Source organism: Pleurodeles waltl, chromosome 4_2, assembly GCF_031143425.1.
Source record: "Pleurodeles waltl isolate 20211129_DDA chromosome 4_2, aPleWal1.hap1.20221129, whole genome shotgun sequence".
NCBI classification, from domain to species: domain Eukaryota; kingdom Metazoa; phylum Chordata; class Amphibia; order Caudata; family Salamandridae; genus Pleurodeles; species Pleurodeles waltl.
The window spans coordinates 35,500,562-35,516,337 of NC_090443.1; positions in this window are offsets into that span (position 1 = coordinate 35,500,562).

Here is a 15,776-nt window from a genome sequence, read left to right on the forward strand (position 1 = left end):
AACTGGACCTGGCACAAGGTGTAAGTACCTCTGGTACCCACTACAAGCCAGGCCAGCCTCCTACATTGGTTGTGCAGCGGTGGGATAAGTACTTGTAACTACTTACCACTTTGTCATTGTGTACTTTTTATAAGAGAATAATATACAAAACAAGTTCAGTGTATGTACACCTAACCAAAAAGTTTTGCTTTTCTCCTCTTAATCTTTTTACAAAGTTCTGAAAAGTTTCTCTAAAAACTTCTAAAGTTTCTAAAAAGTTAGAAAAAGTTTTTTCTCTGTTCTTTTAAAAGTTCTGAAACTTTCTTCCTTCTCACTATTTCTAAACCTTTTACTATCATGTCTGTAGAAGACTCTACTCTTAAAATGGTCACTACTACTTATGACAATTTAAATTACAAGAGCCTAAGGAGTCTCTGCTTAGATAGAGGTTTAGTGATAGGAAAGAACCCTACAAAAGAGTTTCTATATAACATGCTTATTGTGAATGATGAGTCCCAAGCAGGCACATCAAATGAGAGGTTAATAGAAGGTTCCCATTCTAACTCAGGGGGATCACCTTGAGGGTGGTGGGGAGGGTTCTGTTACAAATCTGCCCCTTAGCAGGCCACCTAGTAATGCTGGTAGTAATGGAGGCTCCCATCATAGTAGGGGTGTCTTTATTCCTGGAGGCCAGGTTATTAGAGTCCAGTCAGTTAGGGACAGATCTCCCTCTGTCGTTTCCAATTTATCTTCTTTGTCCAAGCATTAAGAAGACATGTTAGAAAGGGAACTCAAAAAGTTGAGAGTGGAAGAGACCAGACTGAAGCTTAAACAGCAACAGCTGGCTCTAGACAGAGAATCCCTAGACCTGGAGAAGGAGACACAGAGATTGGGGTTTGGACCCCATGGTGGCAGAAACAGCAGTATTCCTGATAGTAATCCTGTTAGAGAGCATGATTCCAGGAATCTGCACAAGATAGTTCACCCTTACAAGGAGGGGGATGACATCAACAAGTGGTTTGCTGCACGAGAGGGCCTGTATGGTACAGGGGGTCCCTCAAAGGCAGTGGGCTGCTATATTGTGGCTATCTTTCAATGGAAAGGGTAGGGATAGGCTCCTTACTGTTATAGACAGTGATGCTAACAATTTTGCAGTTTTGAAGGATGCACTCTTGGATGGATTTGGCTTAACCACTGAACAATACAGGATTAAGTTCAGAGACACCAGAAAAGAGTCCTCACAAGACTGGATAGACTTTGTTGACTGTTCAGTGAAGGCCTTGGAGGGATGGTTACATGGCAGTAAAGTATACGACTATGAAAGCCTGTATAATCTTATTCTGAGAGAGCATATTCTGAATAACTGTGTCTGAATTGTTACACCAATATCTAGTGGACTCAGATCTGACCTCTCCCCAAGAATTTGGAAAGAAGGCAGACAAATGGGTCAGAACAAGAGTGAACAGAAAAGTTCATACAGGGGGTGACAAGGATGTGAGTGTGACTGAGTGTGAATGTGACGGAGTGTGAATGTGACGGAGTGTGAATGTGACGGAGTGTGAATGTGACTGAGTGTGAATGTGACTGAGTGTGAGTGTGACTGAGTGTGAGTGTGAGTGTGACAGTGTGAGTGTGACTGACTGAGTGTGAATGTGACTGAGTGTGAATGTGACAGTGTGAATGTGACAGAGTGTGTGTGAGTGACTGAGTGTGTGTGAGTGACTGAGTGTGTGTGAGTGACAGTGAGTGACTGAGTGTGACTAAGTGTGAGTGTGAGTGAGTGAGTGACTGAGTGAGAGTGTGAATGTGACTGACTGAGTGTGAGTGTGAATGTGACTGGTGTGAATGTGACTGATTGTGAATGTGACTGGGTGTGAATGTGACTGAGTGTGTGTGAGTGAGTGAGAGTGTGTGAGTGTGTGAGTGTGTGAGTGTGTGAGAGAGTGTGAGAGAGTGTGACTGAGTGAGTGTGACTGAGTGAGAGTGACTGAGTGTGAGTGACTGAGTGTGAGTGACTGAGTGTGAGTGACTGAGTGTGAGTGACTGAGTGTGAGTGACTGAGTGTGAGTGACTGAGTGTGAGTGACTGAGTGTGAGTGAGTGTGACTGAGTATGAGTGTGACTCAGTGTGAGTGTGAGAGTGAGTGCGAGTGACTGAGTGTGAGTGTGACTGAGTGTGAGTGTGACTGAGTGTGACTGAGTGTGAATGTGACTGAGTGTGAGTGAGACTGAGTGTGAGTGAGACTGAGTGTGAGTGAGACTGAGTGAGAGTGAGACTGAGTGAGAGTGAGACTGAGTGAGAGTGAGACTGAGTGAGAGTGAGACTGAGTGAGAGTGAGACTGAGTGTGAGTGAGACTGAGTGTGAGTGAGGCTGAGTGTGAGTGAGGCTGAGTGTGAGTGAGGCTGAGTGTGAGTGAGGCTGAGTGTGAGTGAGGCTGAGTGTGAGTGAGACTGAGTGTGAGTGAGACTTAGTGTGAGTGAGACTAAGTGAGTGAGACTGAGTGTGAGTGAGACTGAGTGTGAGTGAGGCTGAGTGTGAGTGAGGCTGAGTGTGAGTGAGGCTGAGTGTGAGTGAGGCTGAGTGTGAGTGAGGCTGAGTGTGAGTGAGGCTGAGTGTGAGTGAGGCTGAGTGTGAGACAGAGTGTGACTGAGTGAGACTGAGTGAGACTGAGTGAGACTGAGTGAGACTGAGTGTGAGTGTGACTGAGTGTGAGTGTTACTGAGTGTGAGTGTGACTGAGTGTGAGTGTGACTGAGTGTGAGTGTGACTGAGTGTGAGTGTGACTGTGACTGAGTGTGACTGATTGTGAGTGTGACTGAGTGTGAGTGTGACTGAGTGGGAGTGTGACTGAGTGTGACAGTGAGAGTGACTTTGAGTGTGACTGAGTGTGTGTGACTTAGTGAGTGTGACTGAGTGTGTGTGACTGAGTGACTGTGACTGAGTGACTGTGACTGAGTGACTGTGACTGAGTGACTGTGACTGAGTGACTGTGACTGAGTGTGAGTGTGACTGAGTGTGACAGTGACTGAGTGTGACAGTGAGAGTGTGACAGTGAGTGTGACTTTGAGTGTGACTGAGTGTGTGTGACTTAGTGAGTGTGACTGAGTGAGTGTGACTGAGTGAGTGTGACTGAGTGAGTGTGACTGAGTGAGTGTGACTGAGTGAGTGTGAGTGTGACAGTGTGAGTGTGAATGTGACTGGGTGTGAATGTGACGGAGTGTGTGTGTGACTGTGTGTGTGAGTGACTGAGTGTGTGTGAGTGACTGAGTGAGAGTGACTGAGTGATTAAGTGTGAGTGTGAGTGAGTGTGACTCAGTGTGAGAGTGAGAGTGACTGAGTGTGAGCGTGACTGAGTGTGAGCGTGACTGAGTGTGAGCGTGACTGAGTGTGAGCGTGTGACAGAGTGTGAGCGTGTGACAGAGTGTGAGCGTGTGACAGAGTGTGAGCGTGTGACAGAGTGTGAGCGTGTGACAGTGTGAGTGTGTGACTCAGTGTGAGTGTGACTGAGTGTGTATGAGACTGAGTGTGAGTGTGACAGTGTGAATGTGACTGAGTGAGTGACTCAGTGTGAGACTGAGTGTGAGTGTGACTGAGTGTGAGTGTGACTGAGTGTGAGTGTGACTGAGTGTGAGTGTGACTGAGTGTGAGTGAGACTGAGTGAGAGTGTGACTGAGTGAGAGTGTGACTGAGTGAGAGTGTGACTGAGTGAGAGTGTGACTGAGTGAGAGTGTGAGTGTGACTGAGTGTGAGTGACTGAGTGAATCTGACTGAGTGAGAGTGTGACTCAGTGTGACTGAGTGTGAGACTGAGTGAGTGTGACTGAGTGTGAGTGTGACTGAGTGTGAGTGCGAGTGTGACTGAGTGAGTGTGACTGAGTGTGACTGAGACGGAGTGTGAGTGTGACTGTGAGTGACTGAGTATGAGTGTGACTCAGTGTGAGAGTAAGTGAGTGTGAGTGACTGAGTTTGAGTGAATGAGTGTGACTGAGTGAGAGTGTGAGTGTGACTGAGAGTGAGTGTGACTGAGTGAGAGTGAGTGTGACTGAGTGAGAGTGTGACTGAGTGCGAGTGTGACTGAGTGTGAGTGTGACTGAGTGTGAGTGTGACTGAGTGTGACAGTGTGTGACTGAGTGAGTGTGACTGAGTGTGAGTGTGACTGAGTGTGAGTGTGACTGAGTGTGAGTGTGACTGAGTGTGAGTGTGACTGAGTGAGTGTGACTGAGTGTGAGTGTGACTAAGTAAGTGTGACTAAGTGTGAGTGTGACTAAGTGTGAGTGTGACTGAGTGAGAGTGTGAGTGTTACTGAGTTAGAGTGTGAATGTGACTGAGTGTGAGTGTGACTGAGTGTGACTGAGTGTGTGTGACTGAGTGTGAGTGTCTGTGTGAGTGTGACTCAGTGTGAGTGTGACTGAGTGTGACTGAGTGTGACTGAGTGACAGAGTGTGTGACTGAGTGACAGAGTGTGTGACTGAGTGACAGAGTGTGTGACTGAGTGACAGAGTGTGTGTGTGAGTGTGACTGAGTGAGTGAGTATGACTAAGTAAGTGTGACTGAGTGAGAGTGTGAGTGTTACTGAGTTAGAGTGTGAATGTGACTGAGTGTGAGTGTGACTGAGTGTGGGTGTGGCTCAGAGTGTGTGAGTGAGTGTAAGTGTGACTGAGTGTGAGTGTGACTGACTGAGTGTGACTGACTGAGTGTGACTGACTGAGTGAGTGTGACTGAGTGAGTGTGACTGAGTGTGTGAGTGAGTGATTGAGTGTGTGAGTGATTGAGTGTGTGTGTGACTGAGTGTGTGACTGAGTGTGTGTGTGAGTGACTGTGTGTGACTGAGTGTGTGTGACTGAGTGTGAGTGTGACTGAGTGTGGGTGTGACTCAGTGTGAGTGTGACAGTGTGACTGAGTGTGTGACTGTGAGTGACAGAGTGTGTGACTGTGAGTGACAGAGTGTGTGACTGTGAGTGACAGAGTGTGTGACTGTGAGTGACAGAGTGTGTGACTGAGTGTGAGTGAGACTCTGAGTATGACTGAGTGCGTGTGTGAGAATTTCCTTACACAATACTTGGCATTCCTTGGGAGCCCAATATGTGCTATCCAAAGACTTTGAAATCAAAGACTAAGAAAAGGCTTCTTTAAAATCTCTTGAGCCTGCATTAGAACTTGGGTTTCTATGGCCAGATCAGACCAGTGCTTCGTGGAAGGGTTGTTGTGGCCAACAGAATTCCTTGGTCATGACAGTATTAAGTTGTAGGATTTGATGAGATGATTATGGTCACCAATATCGGAATCTTGATCCGTGATGGATCTGCAATGTGTGTTCCTCATGCAGCACAGGAGGATCACCAACAATTGCAGCCAGAACCAGGAATAACAGTGCTCGCTGAGTGGGTATTTTATTATTTATTATTATTATATTTATTTTTTAAGGGAGGAAGGGGTTGAGGTTGCAACCATAGGCTGATACTCTTGCCCCAGAATTTACACCACAGACTGCTGAAGAAGGCCAAAACTGCATTGCAACTTGGGACACGGAGGCCATAATGGTTTCTTTGGCCTGCAACTTCACACTGCTGAGGAAAAGGAGTGCTGGCACTGGGACATATACCTTCAATGGCAAAGGTTGTGCTGAGGAAAAGTATTCCTTGGTACAGTATGGCTGCACAGTTCGTGCAACCTTCCAATGACTTGTGCACGTAGCGAACAGGAGGAGCAATCGCTAGAAAGGCCAGTGCTTCCAGGTGCCTCTTGTGCTGCAGGGATCTGAATGTGTCCAAACACTAGGAGAGGACCGCCTAATGTGTTCTTCCTGTGTTGATGCTTTTCCGCCAGTAAGTGACACGGCGGCGGTGTGTGGTGGTGCAGCAACTGTGGCAGACAGCCCACAAAATGGCCATTAGACTTCCCCGTACTAGTCTCCAATCAATGGAGTATGCACAGGTGGAAACTTCGACTCCGGAGTACAGAAAGGCAAGAGCTGCTCTGACTCTTTCTCCCAGCTCCTGGCCTGCATAACCACTCTCGGATGGCGAAACCAGTGCTCTACTGGTTCTGAACCTATGCACCCTCTGAGCTGGGTTTGACTGAACGGAAGCAGCAGAGTTTCCGGAGGGATTCTCTGCTTCTCTCCACTTAGCTCTCTTCCCTTGGGCCATGACATCAGGGTCCAGCTGTCAAAAGTTATCAGGCACCGGAGATCAGATGGGCTTTGGACCGGGTACGTTCCCCTTCTCCAAGGGAAGTGGCAACACTTGAGTAGGGCTAGTGAGGCAGACCAGTACAGACGCTCTTTACATGCATGCCATCAAGTTCCAGAGGGACCTCGTAGTGATCGCAGGCACGCAATGCATTACTGCTCGCCCAAGTTAGTGGGATAGGTTACACAGATAGTTAATGACATAACAAGCAAGACTTAATGCCAGATAACTGCGGAGTTACCTTGTCTGCATGAAGGAACAAGAGGGGGAAAAACAACTAAAAGGAACGAAAGTAATGCGACTAAAATTCACCAATAAGAAGCAGGTTCAGCAGGTCCTGAGCCACATTGCGTGGGAGAAAACAAGGGGGCTGCTAAGAGTTTACATATGCACAGGGATGGTAGTGTGCCACATACCTTATGCATGGTCGCCAAGTCAGAAGAGAAAGCTCGATTTTAAAACAGCTCTAGAACTACTTTTCAGTCCCTGTGAGAAAGTAGCCTCTTTCTAGCCTTCCCACTTTTGGCCTGTTTGTGAGTATATGTCAGGGTGTTTTCACTGTCTCACTGGGATCCTGCTAGCCAGGGCCCAGTGCTCATAGTGAAAACCCTATGTTGTCAGTATGTTTGTTATGTGTCACTGGGACCCTGCTAGCCAGGACCCCAGTGCGCATAAGTATGTGCCCTGTATGTGTTCCCTGTGTGATGCCTAACTGTCTCACTGAGGCTCTGCTAACCAGAACCTCAGTGGTTATGCTCTCTCTGCTTTCCAAATTTGTCACTAACAGGCTAGTGCCCAAATTTACCAATTCACATTGGCATACTGGTACAACCATATAATTCCCTAGTATATGGTACTGAGGTACCCAGGGTATTGTGGTTCCAGGAGATCCCTATGGGCTGCTGCATTTCTTTTGCACCCATAGGGAGCTCTGACAATTCTTACACAGGCCTGCCACTGCAGCCTGAGTGAAATAACGTCCACGTTATTTCACAGCCATTTACCACTGCACTTAAGTAACTTATAAGTCACCTATATGTCTAACCTTCACCTGGTGAAGGTTGGGTGCAAAGTTACTTAGTGTGTGGGCACCCTGGCACTAGCCAAGGTGCCCCCACATCGTTCAGGGCAAATTCCCCAGACTTTGTGAGTGCGGGGACACCATTACACGCGTGCACTGTACATAGGTCACTACCTATGTACAGCATCACAATGGTAACTCCGAACATGGCCATGTAACATGTCTAAGATCATGGAATTGTCACTCCAATGCAATACTGGCATTGGGGGGACAATTCCATGATCCCCCGGGTCTCTAGCACAGAACCCGGGTACTGCCAAACTGCCTTTTCAGGGTCTGCACTGCAGCTGCAGCTGCAGCTGCAGCTGCTGCTGCTGCCGCCAACAACCCCTCAGACAGGTTTCTGCCCCCCTGGGGTCCAGGCAGCCCGTGGCCCAGGAAGGCAGAACAAAGGACTTCCTCTGAGAGAGGGTGTAACACCCTCTCCCTTTGGAAATAGGTGTGAGGGCTGGGGAGGAGTAGCCTCCCCCAACCTCTGGAAATGCTTTGATGGGCACAGATGGTGCCCATCTCTGCATAAGTCAGTCTACACCGGTTCAGGGATCCCCCAGCCCTGCTCTGGCGCGAAACTGGACAAAGGAAAGGGGAGTGACCACTCCCCTGACCTGCACCTCCCAGGGGAGGTGCCCAGAGCTCCTCCAGTGTGTCCCAGACCTCTGCCATCTTGGAAACAGAGGTGTTTGTGGCACACTGGACTGCTCTGAGTGGCCAGTGCCAGCAGGTGACATCAGAGGCTCCTTCTGATAGGCTCTTAGCTCTCTTGGCAGCCAATCCTCCTTCCTAAGTAGCCAAACCTCCTTTTCTGGCTATTTAGGGTCTCTGCTTTGGGGATCTCACCAGATAACGAATGCAAGAGCTCAGAGTTCCTCTGCATCTTCCTCTTCACCTTCTGCCAAAGGATCGACCGCTGACTGCTCAGGACACCTGCAAAACCGCAACAAAGTAGCAAGACGACTACTAGCAACCTTGTATCGCTTCATCCTGCCGGCTTTCTCGACTGTTTCCAGGTGGTGCATGCTCTGGGGGTAGCCTGCCTCCTCCCTGCACCAGGAGCTCTGCAGAAATCTCCCGTGGGTCGACTGAATCTTCCCCCTGCAACCACAGGCACCAAAAGACTGCATCACTGGTCCTCTCAGCACGACGAGCGTGGTCCCTGGAACTCAGCAACCCTGTCCAAGTGACTCCCACAGTCCAGTGACTCTTCAGTCCAAGTAAGTCCTTGCCTCCCCATGCTAGACTGCATTGCGGGGTACCGCGTGATTTGCAGCTGCTCCGGCTCCTGTGCACTCTTCCAGGATTTCCTTCGTGCACAGCCAAGCCTGGGTCCCAGACACTCCTTCCTGCAGTGCACAACCTTCTGAGTTGTCCTCCGGCGTCGTGGGACTCCCTTTTGTGACTTCAGGTGGACTCCGGTTCACTTTTTTTCCCCAAGTGCCTATTCAGGTACTTCTGCTGGTGCTGCCTGCTTCTGTGAGAGCTCCCCGAGTTGCTGCCCCCCCCCCGTCTCCTCCTCCAAGTGGCGACATCCTGGTCCCTCCTGGGCCACAGCATCACCCAAAAACCCCTACTGCGACCCTTGCAGCTAGCAAGGCTTGTTTGCGGTCTTTCTGCGTGGGAACACCTCTGCAAGCTTCATCGCAACGTGGGACATCCATTCTCCAAAGGGGACGTTCCAAGTCCTCTTCTTTCTTGCAGAACTCCAAGCTCCTTCCAACAGGTGGCAGCTTCCTTGCACCCTCAGCTGGCCTTTCCTGGGCTCCTGCCCACTCTCGACACTGTCGCGACTATTGGACTTGGTCCCCTTGTCTTACAGGTACTCCGGTCCGGAAATCCACTGTTGTTGCATTGCTGGTGTTCGTTCTTCCTGCAGAATCCCCCTATCACGACTTCTGTGCTCTCTGGGGGTAATAGGTGCACTTTACACCTACCTCTCAGGATCTTGGGGTGGGCTATTTTTTCTAACCCTCACTGTTTTCTTACAGTCCCAGCGACCCTCTACAAGCTCACATAGGTTTGGGGTCCATTCGTGGTTCGCATTTCACTTTGAGTATATGGTTTGTGTTGCCCCTATACCTATGTGCTCCTATTGCAATCTACTGTAACTTTACATTGCTTGCATTACTTCCTTTTGCTATTATCTGCATAATTTTGGTTTGTGTACATATATCTTGTGTATATAACTTATCTTCATACTGAGTGTACTCACTGAGATACTTTTGGCATATTGTCATAAAAATAAAGTACCTTTATTTTTAGTACTTCTGTGTATCGTGTTTTCTTATGATATTGGGCATATGACACTAGTGGTATAGTAGGAGCTTTACGTGTCTCCTAGTTCAGCCTAAGCTGCTTTGCCATAGCTACCTTCTAGCAGCCTAAGCTGCTAGAAACACCTCTTCTACACTAATAAGGGATAACTGGACCTGGCACAAGGTGTAAGTACCTCTGGTACCCACTACAAGCCAGGCCAGCCTCCTACATTGGTTGTGCAGCGGTGGGATAAGTACTTGTAACTACTTACCACTTTGTCATTGTGTACTTTTTATAAGAGAATAATATACAAAACAAGTTCAGTGTATGTACACCTAACCAAAAAGTTTTGCTTTTCTCCTCTTAATCTTTTTACAAAGTTCTGAAAAGTTTCTCTAAAAACTTCTAAAGTTTCTAAAAAGTTAGAAAAAGTTTTTTCTCTGTTCTTTTAAAAGTTCTGAAACTTTCTTCCTTCTCACTATTTCTAAACCTTTTACTATCATGTCTGTAGAAGACTCTACTCTTAAAATGGTCACTACTACTTATGACAATTTAAATTACAAGAGCCTAAGGAGTCTCTGCTTAGATAGAGGTTTAGTGATAGGAAAGAACCCTACAAAAGAGTTTCTATATAACATGCTTATTGTGAATGATGAGTCCCAAGCAGGCACATCAAATGAGAGGTTAATAGAAGGTTCCCATTCTAACTCAGGGGGATCACCTTGAGGGTGGTGGGGAGGGTTCTGTTACAAATCTGCCCCTTAGCAGGCCACCTAGTAATGCTGGTAGTAATGGAGGCTCCCATCATAGTAGGGGTGTCTTTATTCCTGGAGGCCAGGTTATTAGAGTCCAGTCAGTTAGGGACAGATCTCCCTCTGTCGTTTCCAATTTATCTTCTTTGTCCAAGCATTAAGAAGACATGTTAGAAAGGGAACTCAAAAAGTTGAGAGTGGAAGAGACCAGACTGAAGCTTAAACAGCAACAGCTGGCTCTAGACAGAGAATCCCTAGACCTGGAGAAGGAGACACAGAGATTGGGGTTTGGACCCCATGGTGGCAGAAACAGCAGTATTCCTGATAGTAATCCTGTTAGAGAGCATGATTCCAGGAATCTGCACAAGATAGTTCACCCTTACAAGGAGGGGGATGACATCAACAAGTGGTTTGCTGCACGAGAGGGCCTGTATGGTACAGGGGGTCCCTCAAAGGCAGTGGGCTGCTATATTGTGGCTATCTTTCAATGGAAAGGGTAGGGATAGGCTCCTTACTGTTATAGACAGTGATGCTAACAATTTTGCAGTTTTGAAGGATGCACTCTTGGATGGATTTGGCTTAACCACTGAACAATACAGGATTAAGTTCAGAGACACCAGAAAAGAGTCCTCACAAGACTGGATAGACTTTGTTGACTGTTCAGTGAAGGCCTTGGAGGGATGGTTACATGGCAGTAAAGTATCCGACTATGAAAGCCTGTATAATCTTATTCTGAGAGAGCATATTCTGAATAACTGTCTGAATTGTTACACCAATATCTAGTGGACTCAGATCTGACCTCTCCCCAAGAATTTGGAAAGAAGGCAGACAAATGGGTCAGAACAAGAGTGAACAGAAAAGTTCATACAGGGGGTGACAAGGATGGCAAGAAGAAAGATGGTGAGAAATCTCAGGATAAGCATGGGATAAGGGTAAAAACCAAAGATTCTTCTTCAAATCCTAAACACTCTTCAGGGGGTGGGGATAAATCAAATTCTTCCTCTTCACAACATGCACACATTAAAAAGCCTTGGTGCTATGTGTGTAAAAATAAAGGCCATTGGCAAGGGGATAAGTCCTGTCCAGGTAAACCCCATGAGCCAACCACCACTAATACATCAAACTCTAGTGCCCCTAGCAGTAGTGGTAATAGTGGTGGGACTGCTGGCAACAGTCAAAGCAAGGGTGTAGTTGGGTTCACTTATGGGTCCATCAGAGAAACTGGGGTAGTCAGTCCCAAGACAGTTTCCGTCACACCTAATGGCATTGGCCTTGCCACACTGGCTGCTTGTCCCCTTTCAATGGATAAGTACAGGCAGACAGTTTCAATAAATGGTGTTGAGGCCCAGGCCTACAGGGACACAGGTGCCAGTATCACTTTGGTGACTGAAAACCTAGTGCCTCCTGAACAACACATCATTGGACAACAGTACAAGATTATTGATGTCCATAACTCCACAAAGTTTCTTCCCTTAGCTATAGTTCAGCTTAGTTGGGGTGGAGTTACTGGCCCTAAGCAGGTGGTAGTGTCACCTAGCTTACCTGTAGACTGTCTCTTAGGTAATGACCTAGAGAACTCAGGTTGGGCTGAGGTAGAGTTTTATACCCATGCTGGGTATCCCTGAGGAATTGCTTCATCTCATTTCTACTTAAATGAAAAAGCAAAGGAGAGGAACAGGCCTGAAAACTCAGGATCCTTCTCCAACAACAGGTAAAAAGGGCATCACAGTATCTCCTACCCACCCTGCCATTCAAGATACCATTCCTGTGGTAGGAGAAACCTCTCCTGGGGTGGCACCTGTACCAAGGGAACCATCAGCTAGCACAGCTGTACTCCCTGAGGTGGAAGTACCTCTCTGTGGGATAACTAATATTGGTGAGAAAAAGTCCACCACTATAGTTAACATGGAGCATCCCTCCAACCCTCCCAGAGAAACTTTAGTGCAGCAACCCTGCACTGCCTCACAACACTTAGGACAGCAGCCCTGCCCTAGTATGGAGCTCATAGGACATCATCCCTGTTCTCTCTTACAGCCATATGGACAAAGTTTTTGCCCAGCTATGGCTTTACTGAGACAGCATCCCTGTCTGGCATTCTCATCAATAGAAATAGGTCCAGTGGACAATTCCCACTGTTCTAAACTAAAACTTACTGATAGGAACTCTGAGAATATATCTTCACATTGTTGGTTAGCTACACAAATTCAAACAGGGTTGTTTACATCCCCACAGGGAAGTAACGATATAGTGGATGATAAAGGGAGTAACCAGTCTATTGCAGAGCTACCCTCCACTTACCACCACAGACAATAAAGACTTAACTGGCCAAGGTTAGCCTTATTGTCCTTCGTTATTTTTTTTTTTTGGGGGGGGGGGGGGGGAGAAAGTAGCCTCTTTCTACCCTTGTTTCCATGATCCCCCGGGTCTCTAGCACAGAACCCGGGTACTGCCAAACTGCCTTTTCAGGGTCTCCACTGCTGCTGCCGCCAACAACCCCTCAGACAGGGTTCTGCCCCCCCGGGGTCCAGGCAGCCCGTGGCCCAGGAAGGCTGAACAAAGGACTTCCTCTGAGAGAGGGTGTAACACCCTCTCCCTTTGGAAATAGGTGTGAGGCTGGGGAGGAGTAGCCTCCCCCAACCTCTGGAAATGCTTTGATGGGCACAGATGGTGCCCATCTCTGCATAAGCCAGTCTACACCGGTTCAAGGATCCCCCAGCCCTGCTCTGGCGCGAAACTGGACAAAGGAAAGGGGAGTGACCACTCCCCTGACCTGCACCTCCCAGTGGAGGTGCCCAGAGCTCCTCCAGTGTGTCCCAGACCTCTGCCACTAGGAAACAGAGGTGTTTGTGGCACACTGGACTGCTCTGAGTGGCCAGTGCCAGCAGGTGACATCAGAGGCTCCTTCTGATAGGCTCTTACCTCTCTTGGTAGCCAATCCTCCTTCCTAAGTAGCCAAACCTCCTTTTCTGGCTATTTAGGGTCTCTGCTTTGGGGATCTCACCAGATAACGAATGCAAGAGCTCATCAGAGTTCCTCTGCATCTTCCTCTTCACCTTCTGCCAAAGGATCGACCGCTGACTGCTCAGGACACCTGCAAAACCGCAACAAAGTAGCAAGACGACTACTAGCAACCTTGTATCACTTCATCCTGCCGGCTTTCTCGACTGTTTCCAGGTGGTGCATGCTCTGGGGGTAGCCTGCCTCCTCTCTGCGCCAGGAGCTCTGAAGAAATCTCCCGTGGGTCGACGGAATCTTCCCCCTGCAACCGCAGGCACCAAAAGACTGCATCACTGGTCCTCTGGGTCCCCTTTCAGCACGATGAGCGTGGTCCCTGGAACTCAGCAACCCTGTCCCAGTGACTCCCACAGTCCAGTGACTCTTCAGTCCAAGTAAGTCCTTGCCTCCCCACGCTAGACTGCATCTGGGTACCGCGTGATTTGCAGCTGCTCCGGCTCCTGTGCACTCTTCCAGGATTTCCTTTGTGCACAGTCAAGCCTGGGTCCCAGACACTCCTTCCTGCAGTGCACAACCTTCTGAGTTGTCCTCCGGCGTCGTGGGACTCCCTTTTGTGACTTCAGGTGGACTCCGGTTCACTTTTCTTCCAAGTGCCTGTTCAGGTACTTCTGCAGGTGCTGCCTGATTCTGTGAGGGCTCCCTGAGTTGCTGGGGCCCCGTGTCTCCTCCTCCAAGTGGCAACATCCTGGTCCCTCTTGGGCCACAGCAGCACCCAAAAACCCCTACTGCGACCCTTGCAGCTAGCAAGGCTTGTTTGCGGTCTTTCTGCGTGGGAACACCTCTGCAAGCTTCATCGCGACGTGAAACATCCATTCTCCAAAGGGGAAGTTCCTAGTCCTCTTCTTTCTTGCAGAACTCCAAGCTCCTTCCAACAGGTGGCAGCTTCCTTGCACCCTCAGCTGGCCTTTCCTGGGCTCCTGCCCACTCTCGACACTGTTGCGACTATTGGACTTGGTCCCCTTGTCTTACAAGTACTCCGGTCCAGAAATCCACTGTTGTTGCATTGCTGGTGTTCGTTCTTCCTGCAGAATCCTCCTATCACGACTTCTGTGCTCTCTGGGGGTAATAGGTGCACTTTACACCTACCTTTCAGGATCTTGGGGTGGGCTATTTTTCTAACCCTCACTGTTTTCTTAGTCCCAGCGACCCTCTACAAGCTCACATAGGTTTGGGGTCCATTTGTGGTTCGCAATCCACTTTTGGAGTATATGGTTTATGTTGCCCCCTATACCTATGTGCTCCTATTGCAATCTACTGTAACTTTACATTGCTTGCATTACTTCCTTTTGCTATTATCTGCATAATTTTTGTTTGTGTACATATATCTTGTGTATATAACTTATCTTCATACTGAGGGTACTCACTGAGATACTTTTGGCATTTTGTCATAAAAATAAAGTACCTTTATTTTTAGTACTTCTGTGTATTGTGTTTTCTTATGATATTGTGCATATGACACCAGTGGTTTAGTAGGAGCTTTACATGTCTCCTAGTTCAGCCTAAGCTGCTTTGCCATAGCTACCTTCTATCAGCCTAAGCTGCTAGAAACACCTCTTCTACACTAATAAGGGATAACTGGACCTGGCACAAGGTGTAAGTACCTCTGGTACCCACTATAAGCCAGGCCCAGCCTCCTACAGTCCCCGACAATCGGTGGATAGAATACCTATAGGCTGAGAACGGGAAAGCCTTTGTGTAAAAGTATTATTCTTACCAGTAAAGGCTGCAACTTCATGGAGTTACTTCCCTTTTAGGTCATGCCTATGCAGTCTCACAAGACAAGAGGACAATATATTTTCAAACAAATTCCAGACCCATCGTTATGCCTTGGGATAGGTCGTCAGATGAGCATTCTTATGTAAGAAGCATTGATTAAAAGAGGGTATGAAACGTAGATCCAGCTCCAAGCCAGATTTCACAAATCTATTTAGATTGCCGTGTCTACATTGATTTTATACACATCCTGAAAATCTGTTCTTGATCTGACTCTTCTGCAACTACACTGAACATCTTTGCTTTAAAACTCTCTGATGCAACCAAAACTCTATAACCCCGTTTATGGAGCTTTAAGAGTTAAAGGGCAGAAAAACGGAACTTCTCTGTAATTGCTTCCAGGCAATAGGGGACTGCTACCTGCACTCTCTGGCACCCCAAGACAGTTTTTCTAGCAAGTCTCTAGCTGTTGGTCTGTAATGAGCCCCGAGTGACTGCTACATTACCATAGATCCATACTAAATGTACACTGTAGCACTCCTCAGACCTTAAAGGTTGGAGGCAGCCTGGCAGGCATTGTTTTCCATAACAGGTGAATTTGGTGGCAAGATGTACAGATAATGAGCATGCTTTATGCAAGTCCCCTCCAATATGCAGGCCACCCTCAAGTAATGGTCTGCATTGGACATGGTCTACACATACAGTGAATACCTTCTAAGCAGGCCACCAATGGTCTGCGCCAGGATTACTTGGTACCAGTGACACAAGCAGAGCAACTGCCAAAGGACTCCAGATA